Raw genomic sequence first — 14529 nt, 5'->3', positions numbered from 1 at the left:
TACCCAGGACTAAGATGGAAAGCCTCGTAAAGAGTCCTCAAGCACGAAATCTGGATAATGTTGGATTCAAATTAGTATATTTTAATTCTTGTAAAGTCCGCTTTTCCTTAAAAGGTCGTCAAAATTGGTTCAGTCAATGTTAGTGAAGTCAAATTATAATTCATCTATAAACAACGTTGACTTCAGTGGAGGGGTGAGTGACTGGTGGTGACTAAATACGCGCTTCCATACTTCATCTAGACTTCATTTATGAGGCCTCATTTACGAAGTCATCTGATGATCTCGTTAGTCCATCGAAAGTACCTTTTTTTTTCTCGAGGGGGAAATCTTTAAAAGGTACCTGACGACGTGGGAGCGACGCCGGGCTATGTGGGATTTTTATCGCACTAAAACCCCCCCGGTGGCCGTCCTCAACGATTGTTGGAGAACTTCGGAATCTCCAACGGAACACAACCGGAGCCCTCCAAGTGGACGGTTCGAGTTCCCACTCTTGCCGCCCGCAACCCCGGAAGCCCCCTTTTAGTCGCCTCCTACGACAGGCAGGGGATACCGTAGCCCTATTTTAGTCCCGGAGGTACAGGGACACCATCGAAAGTACCTACCAACCCAATAAACGCTGTTTTGTATCATATAGGAGACAAGTAGTCCGCCTACTCCGTCCTGATGATGTTCATCTATAAATAATCTATCTAACAATAAGACTGCTACCTAAAGTTGGCAAAATATGCGTTACTTCGTTGATTGTACTTTAGGCCTTCGCAGTTGTAAGGTGCTAAAGAGTGGAAATTAAAAAGGGTTGCAAAAAAAAAATTGGTGTTTAAACATTCGTAGCAACACGAAAACCCTCTCAATGATTCATCAATCAATCCGCCCTAAAAGCCTTCCGCGAATGTATCGCGTTGCAAAGTTACAAACATCTGTCATGTATGTACCTATATGACGGAGAGATGAGAGAGAAATCAATAAATGCCCTGTGTTAAACTATTTATAGTCTGATTCATAACTAGGTGTCCAAAATGTAAACAAAAGTGTTGACCTATCAAGAAAATTCGTTTCAAATGGTAGTTTCTTATTTTTGACAATATTAAATTAATGGAACAATAATAAAGTAATAATCTAAAAAAATTAAGATCAATTCACATTTTCTAATATTTATATTACCTCAATTTCGTTCCATACAGTAATAATAATAAAAAACAAGGTTTATGGTAGAAAATTTAAATGTGATAATGGTAACACAATAGGAACCCAGAACATTTCTTGTGCCGTCATTTTTAAGTTTCGTAGCTGATGTTATTCATTTTCGTGATTGTAATTGAACTTGAATGTATTATCGTTTTCATAGCGCGTTTGTTAAATTGTGAATAATTGTAAAGTTTTCGTTTTTTGTTGAGTTTGTTTAAGTTTTCGTTTCTTGTTAATTTTGACAGTGACATTTGTTTGTTTACATTTTGGACACCTAATTATGAATCAGACTATAGTTATATTTTTTACTTTACCAAACTGTAATGATATGTATGTGTGTGTATAGGCGTGTGCATGTATGTGTGTATATGCATGTGCGTGTACATGTGTGCGTGCGTGCATGCATGCGTGTTTACACACCTTGAGAGTGTGTGTGATCTACATTAGAGCAGCTTGAAGTAGCATTCTGCCGTCCTTCCGTCCGTTGTTATGTGTGACTTTGTGCCCAGGTGTGGGACAAGAAAATGTTTGCAGCCAAGTTATGAAGTACTTGTATAGGTAATAGTAAAAAAATGTGCATTAAAAATTATAAATATTAAACTGGGGTCCGGGGTTCATAAAACACGCATTTTATGAACCCCGGTATTTAGCAGCACACTTCATAAATACTTAAAGCCACTGTACAGAATCCTATTCATTGGACAGAATCTTATACATATTTTGAAAGGTGTAGTTCGAGTGTACAAAGTTTTGTATTTCTGCATGCATATTACAATATTATAAGTATAATAGTAAGGACATATTACTATAATAGTAACGATTATAGATAATTCCAGTTCTTATATTTTAATATTCATAGTGCAATAATAAATTATTACTAACCTTATTCGTAACCCCTTATTTCTAACCCTATTTGAACCCTACTAAACCGATGATTATCTAGTTTTTATCGGGCCGGTATATTTATTCCTTTTCTTTTATTTAATCTCCTTGTCCCCAAAACGAAACGGGCCGTGTCCATTGTACCGGAAATATGGTTCCTCAGCTGAACGGATAAGACGGCCAAATCATGATTTTGTTATGTTTATTGTTTGTTGTTTTTGTCCGAATGCAGAGGGGAATTTAGAGGGGATTTTTTGAGCGTATGTATGATGCATGTATGATATACTAGTTTTTGTGGGATTTCCGGGATAAAAACTATCCTATGTGCTTTCTCGGGTCTCAGACTATCTTTGTACAAAATTTCATTAAAATCGGTTCAGTGGTTTGGGCGTGAAGAAGAGACAACCAGACAGACAGACAGACAGACAAACAGACAGAGTTACTTTCTGATTTATAATATTAGTAAGGATAAGGATTTGTCACACTTCTTCGCATCCAGTCGAAACGTCTTGACGCATTTTAACATAATATGAGGTGACATTGGATTCGTCTATATTGTGGGGTTACTTCCGTGCACGTGCTCACGAATACGATGTAATTTATTATAAAAACAAAAACCAACTGCCTAGCATATAGTCTATGTCACTTTCACTTTATATGCTAAAATCTATCAAACAGTTTGGGCTGCATGGTTTATGATATGGAGTTTCTTTCGCCGCTTTTTCTCCATAACAAAACACCTTGTGAAGTGGTGGTAGTTTGACATTCAAAAAGTGCTCTGTAAAGAACCTATTTTGAGTAAAAAAATTTGATTTGATTTGATAAAAGTGAGACATACATACAATATAGTAATAAAACATTTTTTATATAATATAGGAGTAGCAGACGAGCATGCAGTCCACCTGATGGTAAGTGGCTACTGCCGCCCATGGACATCTGTAATCAACCCCAGATAGGATTAGATATTCCTACCTGAGGTGGGCCACAGATGCGCCGCTACCCCTGAGGACTAAGCTAGAACGCCTCGGAAAAATATGTCTCCCTTACCACACCCTTCAAACCGGAACACAGCAGCGCTTAACACTGCTGTTATTAGGCAGAAATAGGTGTGGTGGTGGTGCCACCGGAGTAGAACCACAAGGAGTTCTACCACCTTCAATATATTTCTGCTGCTTCAATTATTTCCTGCAGTCAAATAAAAATAGCTTAGCTATTAAAGGTAAGCAAAGCTAAACAAATGAACATGAATAATCGTATTGGTGGATTTGACACACAACTGTTTTGGCTATCGCATACATCTCTGATGGAAAGGTACCGTTATACGTCCGTTATTAATAATCAATTTATCCAATTTCTATCTACCAAAGATCGGCATTTGAAAATTTTTAGTAAGAAGTAATTGTCATATGTCTTTCGTAGGGAAGACAATGAATGCTCACCTGGGCAGAGCCCGATGGGGCAACGCGCTAAGAGGACTCCGGTTGCGTGTTCCTTTGGAGATCCCGGAGTCCTCTACGCAGCGCCGAGGACGGCCACCGGGGGGGTTTTAGTGCGGTAAGAATCCCACATAACTCCGTGCCGCTCCCACGGCATAGGGTACCTTTTGAAGGTTTCCCCCTCGTAACCAAAAAAAAAAATAATAATAAAATAAAAAGGGAAGACAATGGATGGATAGAGTATTAGTATGGGCAATAATCAAAGTTATGTGCGTAGGCTAGTGGTGCTGGATAATAGACACATCCCAATGATGTGTAGGTGTTAATCAACTATGCCCCCTCATAACTGAAATGATAAACCAATATTGATCCCACCATTTAATAACCAATAATATATTGTCAGCTTGACACGATTATTGAGCCTTTTGGGAGCTTTTTTTATACCTCAGAGCTTTTTTCCTAAAGATCTCTCAGGTACGCTGGTTTCCTCACAATGTTCTTCTTCATAGTTAAAGTAAGTGATAATTATTCTCCGAAAAATCAGAGGTGTCTGGGGTTTGAACCTCGGACCCCACGATCAAGGTTAAGTTGTGACCACTAGGTTACTACTGCTGCATAATAGACACATTTGACAACCCGCGTGGCGGTGCGGTCACCATATTGGTCTGACGCGCAAAGGGTTCCGAGTTCGATCCCCGGCCGGACAGATATCTAAATGATGAATTTAGATATCTGTTCTGGGTCTGGGTGTTTGTGTATTCGTCCTTGTGTGTGTCCATAGCACCCACGATACAGGGAATCCTAGTATGGGACTGTGAATGTACAAAGCATTCAAAGTGTTTATCTGATAATAGACACATCCCCAATGATGTGTAGGTTAATCAACTGTGCCACCCCTTATAACTAAAACGATATACCCCATATAACTAAAACGATGTATTGATAACCATTTAATAACCATTAATCTATTGTCAGCTTGACACGACTATTACGTGATCAAGTGTAGGTGTTGCCTATTTATTTTTATAGATTGCTTTATGAGAAACTAGGGGTGGGACTCACGATTAATAGTGTTAGATATAGAATTGTTTATTCAACTATCTTTAAATATTTCTTTCATTGATTAATTTATTCAATATTTAATTTATTTATAGATATATTTCTTTATGAAAACTTGGGGGTAGGACTCGTGATAAATCGTTTTAGATATTTGATTATATATTCTTCTGTCATTATTCTTTTTAAGCTATTGCATAGCTTTTATCGCGGGCTTTGAGCGCGGCGACCGAATCGAGAAATTCCGTAACGAAAATAAGTAACACCTTTCAACAACTCGTTTGCCTGGAGACTTGATATCCAACTATCAAGTCTCCAGGCAACCGAGTTGTTGACTGTCAATAGAAAAATATGGATATAATTGAATAAAGTATTATTTTACATTCCTTATTATTTTATTTGATATTGGCGACGAGATGTCGAATGAACTAAAAAACAATAAGGAAATACGAGCCACATTACGTGGGTTAATGAAACGAACCGTAAATTACATTTCAGGAATAGAAAAAATTGATATTGAAGAAATAAATATACGACTGAATTCTTTACAAGAAAATTTGAACAAATTCTACGCGATTCAAGAAAAAATTGAATGGCTTACAGAAGAAGAAAATTTAGAAGAGGAAATATATACAAAGCTAAAATTTAAATTTTTGAATGTACAAAAAGAAAATAATCGGCTAATACCTGAATGTTCTTTTATATCAGCAAGAGCGGAAGTTTATTTGATAAACTGTTAACTGTCAAGGCACGCTTGAGACGTACACCTAATACAAAAGAGTTATCACCTTATCAGTTAATGTTCGGCAGAGAGGTAAGAACCTATATGCATGCCTTATTTAAGAAATCCGCCCCACTATCCAGATTACATTACAATGCACCGCCAACGCAGGAGTTCGGACAAGGTGATAAGGTACAAGTCCGCAGTTACACCAACCCAAAAGTTAAATGGGAGTTCGGAGTCGTCATCCGAAGATTAGGTAGACTCCATTATGAAGTCAGAACTGAAAATGGCATACTGGTGCGCCGTCACCTTGACCAAATGCTGCCGGCGCCCCTGGTGGTGTAAGTGAAAATAGCGGTGGAGGACTGTTGGATATCAAGTCTCCAGGCAACCGAGTTGTTGACTGTCAATAGAAAAATATGGATATAATTGAATAAAGTATTATTTTACATTCCTTATTATTTTATTTGATAACCTTAATTCGTCAACTTGAACACAGATGGCAGTAATACACATTTTTTTATAATCCGTGCAGAAATCTTAAAATTGCGTGAAGTATATTTTATATTCCCATTATAAAATTCAAAATTATATTACCATATTATCAAAATAATATGTTTTATCAACATAAGCTATGTTGAATTCTGGATTGATAAAATAAAGTAAAAGAGTGTTTGTTATTTTTAAACGTACAATTACCACTGACAGACTTGACAGCACAAAATCAAAACGCCATTATGATTTATGGTACAAATAATTTGTGTACAAAGTGTTTTAAATATGAATAAACAAAGTGCATTTATTAATGAAAAATGCGATGTACCTGTAACATTCGGCCAAATGTCACAGGCACATCGCATTGATCCATTTATATTGCTGGTTGTTAATACTTTACGTCACTTATTAAATACTTTTCTATTTTATATTTTAGAATGTTCAGTCTTGCTTGGAGTTATGAAATGTCAGCTGATATTTGCAATGTCTTATATAATGGAGATATGATAAAATAGTGGATAAAGATGTATTAATGTAAATGTTGATGATTATGGAAGAATATATTGTATTTCTGGAATTCCTTCTAAGCGTTTTCATAGCATAAAAAATGCTATGCAATAGCTTTACCACTGCAGTCTCCGAGTGCCACACGTATTTTTTCATTTATTCAATCTATCATTCATTAAATTAATCAACAATACCACGATTCTCACGACTGCAATGCTTTTTATGGTCCACCGAAGGGCATGGGACCCCACAACTGGGAGAGGCTGAGAGATTCTTCACGACGCTCTAATGCGTATTGGTCGAGCGGATACCGCTTTGTAGCCAAGTTTCGTATGTTTTCAAACCGCTCATGAGGTTTCGTGTGTAGCCGCTATGACTAAGATGGTTTCGTATGTAGCCGCGGGCAATCACACCCTTCCACGAACGCAAGAACTGCTTCACCGCAAAAAATAACGAATATAGGTGTAGTGGTGGTAACCCCCTGCTGTTCGTTTTATCTTGTTTCGAATATACCCAATATTTGTTTTCTGAGCAAAGTATGAAGCAACTTGACGTCAACAAATAATCGAAAAAAAGAATCCATCTTTATTAAAATGGCACAAGAATTTCTCTCAAATATTTTCACCAACCATTGCTATTTATAGACTTATTTTTCATAGTCCATGAGAAAAATATATTTTTATTCCGTTTCACTTGATGTCGAGATAAAATGGAATAACTCCTACGCCGTGTAGACCGTTAGTAGATATAATATTCCGCTAAAAATATTCCTGGAATGCATTACCTTTGATAATAACATAACACAACACAACACAACACACAACACATAACACACAACACACAACACACAACACACAACACACAACACAACACAACACACAACCCAACACAACACACAGGTGGTAGAACCCTTTGTGGTTCGTCTCCGGCGGCACCACCGCCACACCTATTTCTACCTAATAACAGCAGCGTTAGGCGCTGCTGTGTTTGAAGGGTGTGGTAAGGGAGATAGACTTTTCCAAGGCGTTCTCAAGCTTAGTCCTCAGGGGTAGCGGCGCATCTGTGGCCGACCTCAGGTAGGAATATCTAATCCTATCTGGGGTTGATTACAGATGTCCATGGGCGGCAGTAGCCACTTACCATCAGGTGGACTGCATGCTCGTCTGCTACTCTCATACTATATATAAAAAAAAAAAACACAAAACAATTTTTTTAGACAACCCATTTGCAATATACTTTTTGAAATATTTCAGTTGATATAAAAAAAGTTTCATCCATTAAGCAGCTCGGTGAAGGTCGTCTTATATCGGGATCTTAGACCATAACATAAATATTGACATCTTTTTAAGGAAATGATCAGAAAAAACATTAAAATGAAAAAATGGATTTCAATTTATTTTTATCTAACTGCGGAGAGGAATGTTTTTGAGCATATTTATGTATATATCATTGTTTGGTTTCACGGATTTTAACATATGAAGTGTTTTTAGATTCGTCTAAATTTAGGGTGTGACACAAGCATAATTTTTAGCAGTCGGTTTTTGTGTTAATGGTATTATCTACTTTAGATATTTTTTTCTAAATTTAATATGGAATTGAATCTTTTGGAAATGAATGAAATTTCCCGGAATACGGTCTTAGGATCGAAAGTTGTATCAATCTTAGAATTATGTTTTAATGATATTCAATTCCTAGTTCCGGATTTTTCCTAGACATAAAAAGCGCTTATTCACGCGGATATTTTTAAAAACTTCCGGATATCTCGCGGATCCCTTCAAAGAGAACAAATCCGGTGTAGTAGTATAAGTGAGTGTTAATATATGACTCATATTATTCCCTATATAATCGATTATTGTGTGTAACAAATACAGTCTTGATTTGAACTCCGGTCGTCTCACTTAACCCACAACACCCACCGTACATGGCGACCCTGCCGAAAGAGTACGCTCCGTAACGCGATGCGCTTCCCATTTTTGGAGTGGAATTCTTGCGTGGCTAATTTCTTTGTCTAATTGAGTGCCTAGTTTCTTTATCTCAGTAATAATGAAGTTAAATTACTTTCATTCGCGCCAGCAACAATACGTGTTAAAATCTCAAAAAAAATGGGCAAACAACAGTCAAAGGAGGAAACCATAATTGTGCAAAATGCGGCGGCCGGCGATAATAATTCGCAATTTCACGAATTCAGAGTGCATCTTTCCTCCATCAATATATTACTAGGTGTGATTGTGCTGGTCATACTATTGGGTGCGATATATTGTGTTTATCGCGCGTATAAGCGGTGCCACATAAGGTGGATATCGACGGAGATAAATCGGAATACGTTGCGGGGATCCTTATTCCGCCAGTTCAGGCAGCCCGTTCTTCCCATGTCCGCAGCAGACGAGGGCCACCAGCCAGGTCAGGCCGTGTTCTCCAAGGCGAGAGTGTGAGTGCGTGCAGTGCGTAGTGCGTAGTGCGTAGTGCGAAATATATAACGTTGCGACGCGTAATAATATATCTCTAAGGACAGTAAGTAAATTAGCTATATGATAGTAACTTCAATTGGTAGTGATATTTTGTTTTAGTTGGGTTACTCGCTTAAAATGTTTACTCTTAAAATATGTACGTGCGAATTACTTTTAATTAACTACATGTTGGTGGTAAGTTATGGCTCTTTTGTTAAATCAATTATATGAAGAGTTAAAGAAAGTAAAATCATATTTAATTAAGATTGGACCAAGTAGACGACAAGGAAATATATTACAAATTAAGTTGAATGAAGCTAACGTTATTTTTAATGAATATTCGAGTTGGTTAGTAAATTTTAAAAAAGAGAAAAGTGAGGGAAAAATTAAGAGTGAGGACATATTAATTTATGAGAATTCTTGTAGGAAGTTTGATTTATTATATAACGATATTTTATATCTGTGTTCCGGTAGTGTTGAAAGCAAAAGTTGTACCAAAATGGATACCTTTGATTTAAAAACGGCTTTGACCTTGATGCCTGTTATGACTAACGACGAAATGAGTATAAAACAGTTAATAGATAGTATTCAGTACTACGATTCCTTACTTAAATCGTCCGATTGTAAAAAGAACTTAACAAAATTTGTATTAAAAAGCAGACTATCACAATCTGCTAAGTTACGTCTTCAAGATGACTATTCCAATGTTGAAACGTTAGTTATTGACATGAAAAAACAATTATTGCCAACTAAAGGCGCGACAGCTATTCAAAAAAAATTACATAATATCAAACAAAATGACATGTCTATTTCAGATTTCGGAGAAGAAATTACGGAGTTGTTTGTGAACCTCACGATTGCGCAAGCCGACGGTAAATCAGAGAGTTACAATGTTTTAAAGCCCATTAATGAAAAACAAGCAATTAAACAGTTTTCCGATGGCTTACGAAATCGTAGGCTCAGTACTTTAATAGCGGCTAGAAATTTTGGCTCGCTAAAAGATGCGATTCAAGCAGCCAAAGATGAGGAAACCTCGTCCCCCTCTACTTCGGGTGAAGTAATGGGTATGTATAAACGAAATTATTCAACTAAGCATTTTAATAATAGTTTTCGGTGTAACCGTGGAAGACCTCATCGCCAAACGTCTTCACATAGAGGACACTCGTTCCGGGGCAGATCGCAGCGCCGGACTAATGGTAGCTCTATATAAAACCGAATTTTATCCATCTTTTGAACCGATTAGAAATTTTGATGACGTGGCGGATCGGCCATCATACCGTGCCGATCGTAGAGGGTTCCGGGTTCGTTCCCCGGTCGAAAAGATATCGAATGATGCATTTAAATTTCCGTTCTGGGTCTAGGTGGTTGTGTATTGTTATGTATGTATGCATGTGTTTTGTCTTTGTATGTGTTTATGGCACCCACGATACAGGGAACCCTATTGTGGGGCTATGAGTGTAGAAAGTGTCTTTAAAAATATAAAACGAAATATGCTTCAAACTACTTGATTTATCGGCGGGTTCAATCTTACTAAACTCACGTTTCGTTTAACCTAGTCTAAGTTATATATCTGAAGAACTACTTGAACTAAATATTGAAGAGTTTGTAACACTTATAGGTAATTTCTGTAATCCTTTAAGGTATATTAGGTGTATTGAATTACTTTGTTTTCTTACGCAATAGTACCTACCAAGTAGTCTATAAATTCGCACTTGGCCAGCGCGGTGGACTATGGCCTTATCCCTCTGACTCTGAGAGAAGACCCAGTAGTGGGACTGTAACCAGTTTCAGCTGTAGACACTTTTGTGTGTAGAGGCTTTCCAGTTAAGTTTCAGGGGTATCGGCTCAACTGAAGCCGACCTCAGGTAGGAATCTAAACTTATCTGGGGTTGATTACAGATGTCCATTGGCGGCAGCAGCCACTTACCATCAGGACTACGTGCTTGTCTGCTTTTCCTATATTACAAAAAGTTGGTGTTGCCGAAGACTACCGTCCTTGACATAATTTTTTGCAAACATTTCTCATGTAAGTGGGTCGTTTTCCTTCAAAAGATTTTCTCCTTCATTAGAGGAACCCCGAGTATCTTATTACCATTCCGGGATCCTTGATTACAGGAATTAGTCTTGGATGTTATTTAGTTTAACAACTACATTGATTTTTACGATATACTTACGATGTTAAATGCTTACCGTGGTGTAAATTTAGGCATTTCTGGAGGTCCGAGGTTCGATCCCCGGCGTACACCTCTAATATTTCGAAGTTGTGGTCGATCTCAGGTGGGAATTCTTATCTGGGGTTGGTTGTGGGTGGCAGTAGTCACTTACCATCAGGTGGACTGCATACTCGTCTGCTACTCCTATATTAAAAAACACAGCTGTGCTTAACCCTCTTATTATTAGGTAGAAATAGGTATGGCGGTGGTGCCGCCGGAGTATAACTACAGTGGATTCTACCACTTAAACACAGACAGCTCACACCTTTGATTACACACACACTAAACGACCCGCGTGGCGGAGCGGTCACCATACCGGTCTGACGCGCAAAGGGTCCCGGGTTCGATCCCCGGCCAGACAGATACCTGAATGATGAATTTAGATTTCTGTTTCTGGGTCTGGGTGTTTTGTGTATTTGTCTCTGTGTGTGTCCATGGCACCCACGACACAGGGAATCCTAGTGTGGGGCTGTGAGTGTAGAAAGCGTTTGTTGTTTGTTGTTTAAACGTACATTAACATTTCACTGCTTTGATTTTACGAGGATATAACATCAAACACTGTTCACATTTTCTACTTCATTACCGGTCACTGCCCATTATTACCCCGAGATCCCTCGATTATGGTAATTACACTTGGAAGGTTCTTATAAAGAAGCGGATATTTTAATTCTGTGTCACAGTTTGTGATGTATTTCTTGTTTTTTTTAATTCTTTTAGGAGTAGGTTGTCTATCTTTTATATATATATTTCTTATGTGCGTGTGTATGTCACTGAAGTCCTCCTAAACGACTGGACTGATTTTGATGAAATTTGTTGTGTGTGTTCAAGGGGACTTGAGAATGGTTTAGATTCACAATTTAGTCCGTGGGAAAAGTAAGCTTATATATATTTTTTATAATGTAAAAGTATAATACCAAGCATACAAATACAGATTTAGGTTTATATACACATAACTAATGCATACTTATTCTAAGTTTATCACTTACCGGTAATGCATATTGGAAATACGTCCTAATTATTTGGGTATACAGTTACATTCAGATGAAAGCAAATCATTCATTGCACACCATTAGCTAAATTATTCACTTCGAAATTGGAATCGCGGAGTCATTCCATTTATGATTCAATCATTCCCGCTCGATGCTTGATTCCTGGCATTGATTACGTCATTGGAAAACTTGTCTATCTTTTTACGCGAATGCAGAGAGTAATGTTTTTATATTGTATGCATGAACATGTTATTCTATGATAAGCAGGAATATAAAGTATTCTAAGAATACAAATACATATTATGTAGAATTTATACACTTCTACGTACGTATCGTTTTGTAACCATTATACTAAATAGTGATAGCCTAGTAAAGCAGTGATAGCCTAGTAAAGCAGTGATAGCCTAGTGGTTAAGAAACGCGGCCTCTCGATCGAGGGGTCCGAGGTTCAAATCCCAGGCACGCACCTCTGATTTTCAAATTTATGTGCGTATTAGAAATTAATTGTCACTTGCTTAAACGGTGAAGGAAAACATCGTGAGGAAGCCTGCATACCTGAGAGGTTTATAAAAAAATCTTAAAAGTATGTGAAGTCTACCAATACGCACTTGGCCAGCGCGGTGGACTATGGCCTAATCCTTCTCATACTGAGAGGAGACCCGTGCCCAGCAGTGGGACAGTAATGGGTTGATGATGATGATGATGATGATGATGATACTAAATAAACTATGCTAGTTAAACAATTATAGCAATTGGTAATGCATATACGAAAAAACGTCTAAATGCTCACTGGAAATACATTACACAAGCGTTACATTCAGATGAACGCATATCATTCATTGCAAACCATTAGCTAAATTATTCACTTCGAAATTGGAATCGCGAAGTCATTCCATTTACGTTTCAATCATTCCCGCTCGATACTTGATTCCCGGTGAAGATACGTCATTGGAAAAATTGGCTATCTTTTTGAAGCTGTATTTTTTTGGTATGTCATGTTTGGAAAGATGTGCATCGTCACATGAAAGTGATAAGTTTGAAAGTCGCAATACATGTAAATATTGACAAATAAATGTTGTAAACGTATTTACATCACACATACACATTACTAACACATCACTTTTAAAGCTTATAGTGATATACCTTGTTGTGGTTTCACTCCGGAGGCACTTCCGTCACACATATTTCCTTCTATACCAGTGTTAACGCTGCTGTGTTCTGGTTTGAAGTGACATACTTATCCAATGCGTTCCAAATTATTCCTCAGTGCTAGCAACGCATCTATGACCAATCCCAGGTAGGAATCTAATCTTATTTGGGGTTGATTACAGATGTCCATGGGCGGCAGAGGCCACATACCATAAAATGGACCACATACCCGTTTCCTACTTCAATATTGCAAAACATCTACAATAGTCACACACTTAAAACTTTATACGATACTATACGATACGTATATCTATAAGTAAAGCAGGGAAAGGTTAATTGCATTAGCAGAACATAGGCATTGGATTACAGTTAAAAATGTAACATCATTTTAATTTGCCGTGAACATAATTAAGAGCGGAGTTACGTGGTATTTTCTCGTGTAATTTACTACGAGAATAACGCAATATGCATGTCATGTGATACTCGGAGCAATTAATGTTTACTTGTTCGTATATTGTTTGTATCCTGCGGCTTTGCGTGCACAATACTTTAATCGTTGAAAATAATGTGAGTTAATTTTTCAAAATACAAGAATAATTGTGTTCTGTATTCGATTTGTGACTTATGTATGTATGTGATGTGAGACATACGAAGCATTCCAGCTTAGGCCTCAGGGGTTGCGGCGCATCTGTGGCCGACCTCAGGTAGGAATATAATCTTATCTGTGGTTTATCACAGATGTCTATGGGCGCGATTTCATCGAAAATTACTGATCCGATTTCGAAGGGATTTTTATTATTTCTTATTAGGTTAAAGTAGCAAACATGCAGCCCACCTGATGGTAAGTGATCACTGCCGCACATAGGCATCCGTATTTTAACATATTAAAGAAATTTTATTTCGGTATACTGTGAAAGCAGAATCTAATCTATATATATAAAAATCAATTGCTGTTTGTTAGTCTCGCTAAAACTCGCTAAAACTGGATCGAGTTGGCTAAATTTGCTTTTAGATTATTCGTAGAACTCTAGCGAAGGTTTAAAAGGTGAGTAAATATAAAATATATTTCATAAATAGAATAGAATACGAAGTTTGCCGGTTCAGCTAGTAAGAAATATTTCACACTCCCTGACAAATATCAAAATGTACCATATCTATTTTATTATATATTCTTTTAAATAATGATTTTCTTTGTTACTTTCTAAAGCCGTAAATTCCAGTCTAACTTTGTCGACAGAAGGACTTAAATAGCATTTTCATATTGAAACGCGGCATCACAAAGTTTCAATTTTTGCTGAATAAAACAGAAATGAAAAATTTGAAGTGACTTCCGCGTTTCGAACTCAAGTGGGGTTTCAATGATTTCAAGTGTTTGAAGTTTTTTATAGACACGAATACTTTTATAACTGGTGTTTGTCTTGCTTTCTCCCTTTAGACTTCTCTATT

This window comes from Epargyreus clarus, unplaced genomic scaffold (genome assembly GCF_041222505.1).
Source record: "Epargyreus clarus isolate Ecla_fem2 unplaced genomic scaffold, WU_Ecla_fem_2.2 ptg000035l, whole genome shotgun sequence".
Lineage (NCBI taxonomy): Eukaryota > Metazoa > Arthropoda > Insecta > Lepidoptera > Hesperiidae > Epargyreus > Epargyreus clarus.
Note: the sequence above shows the minus strand (reverse complement) of the source record.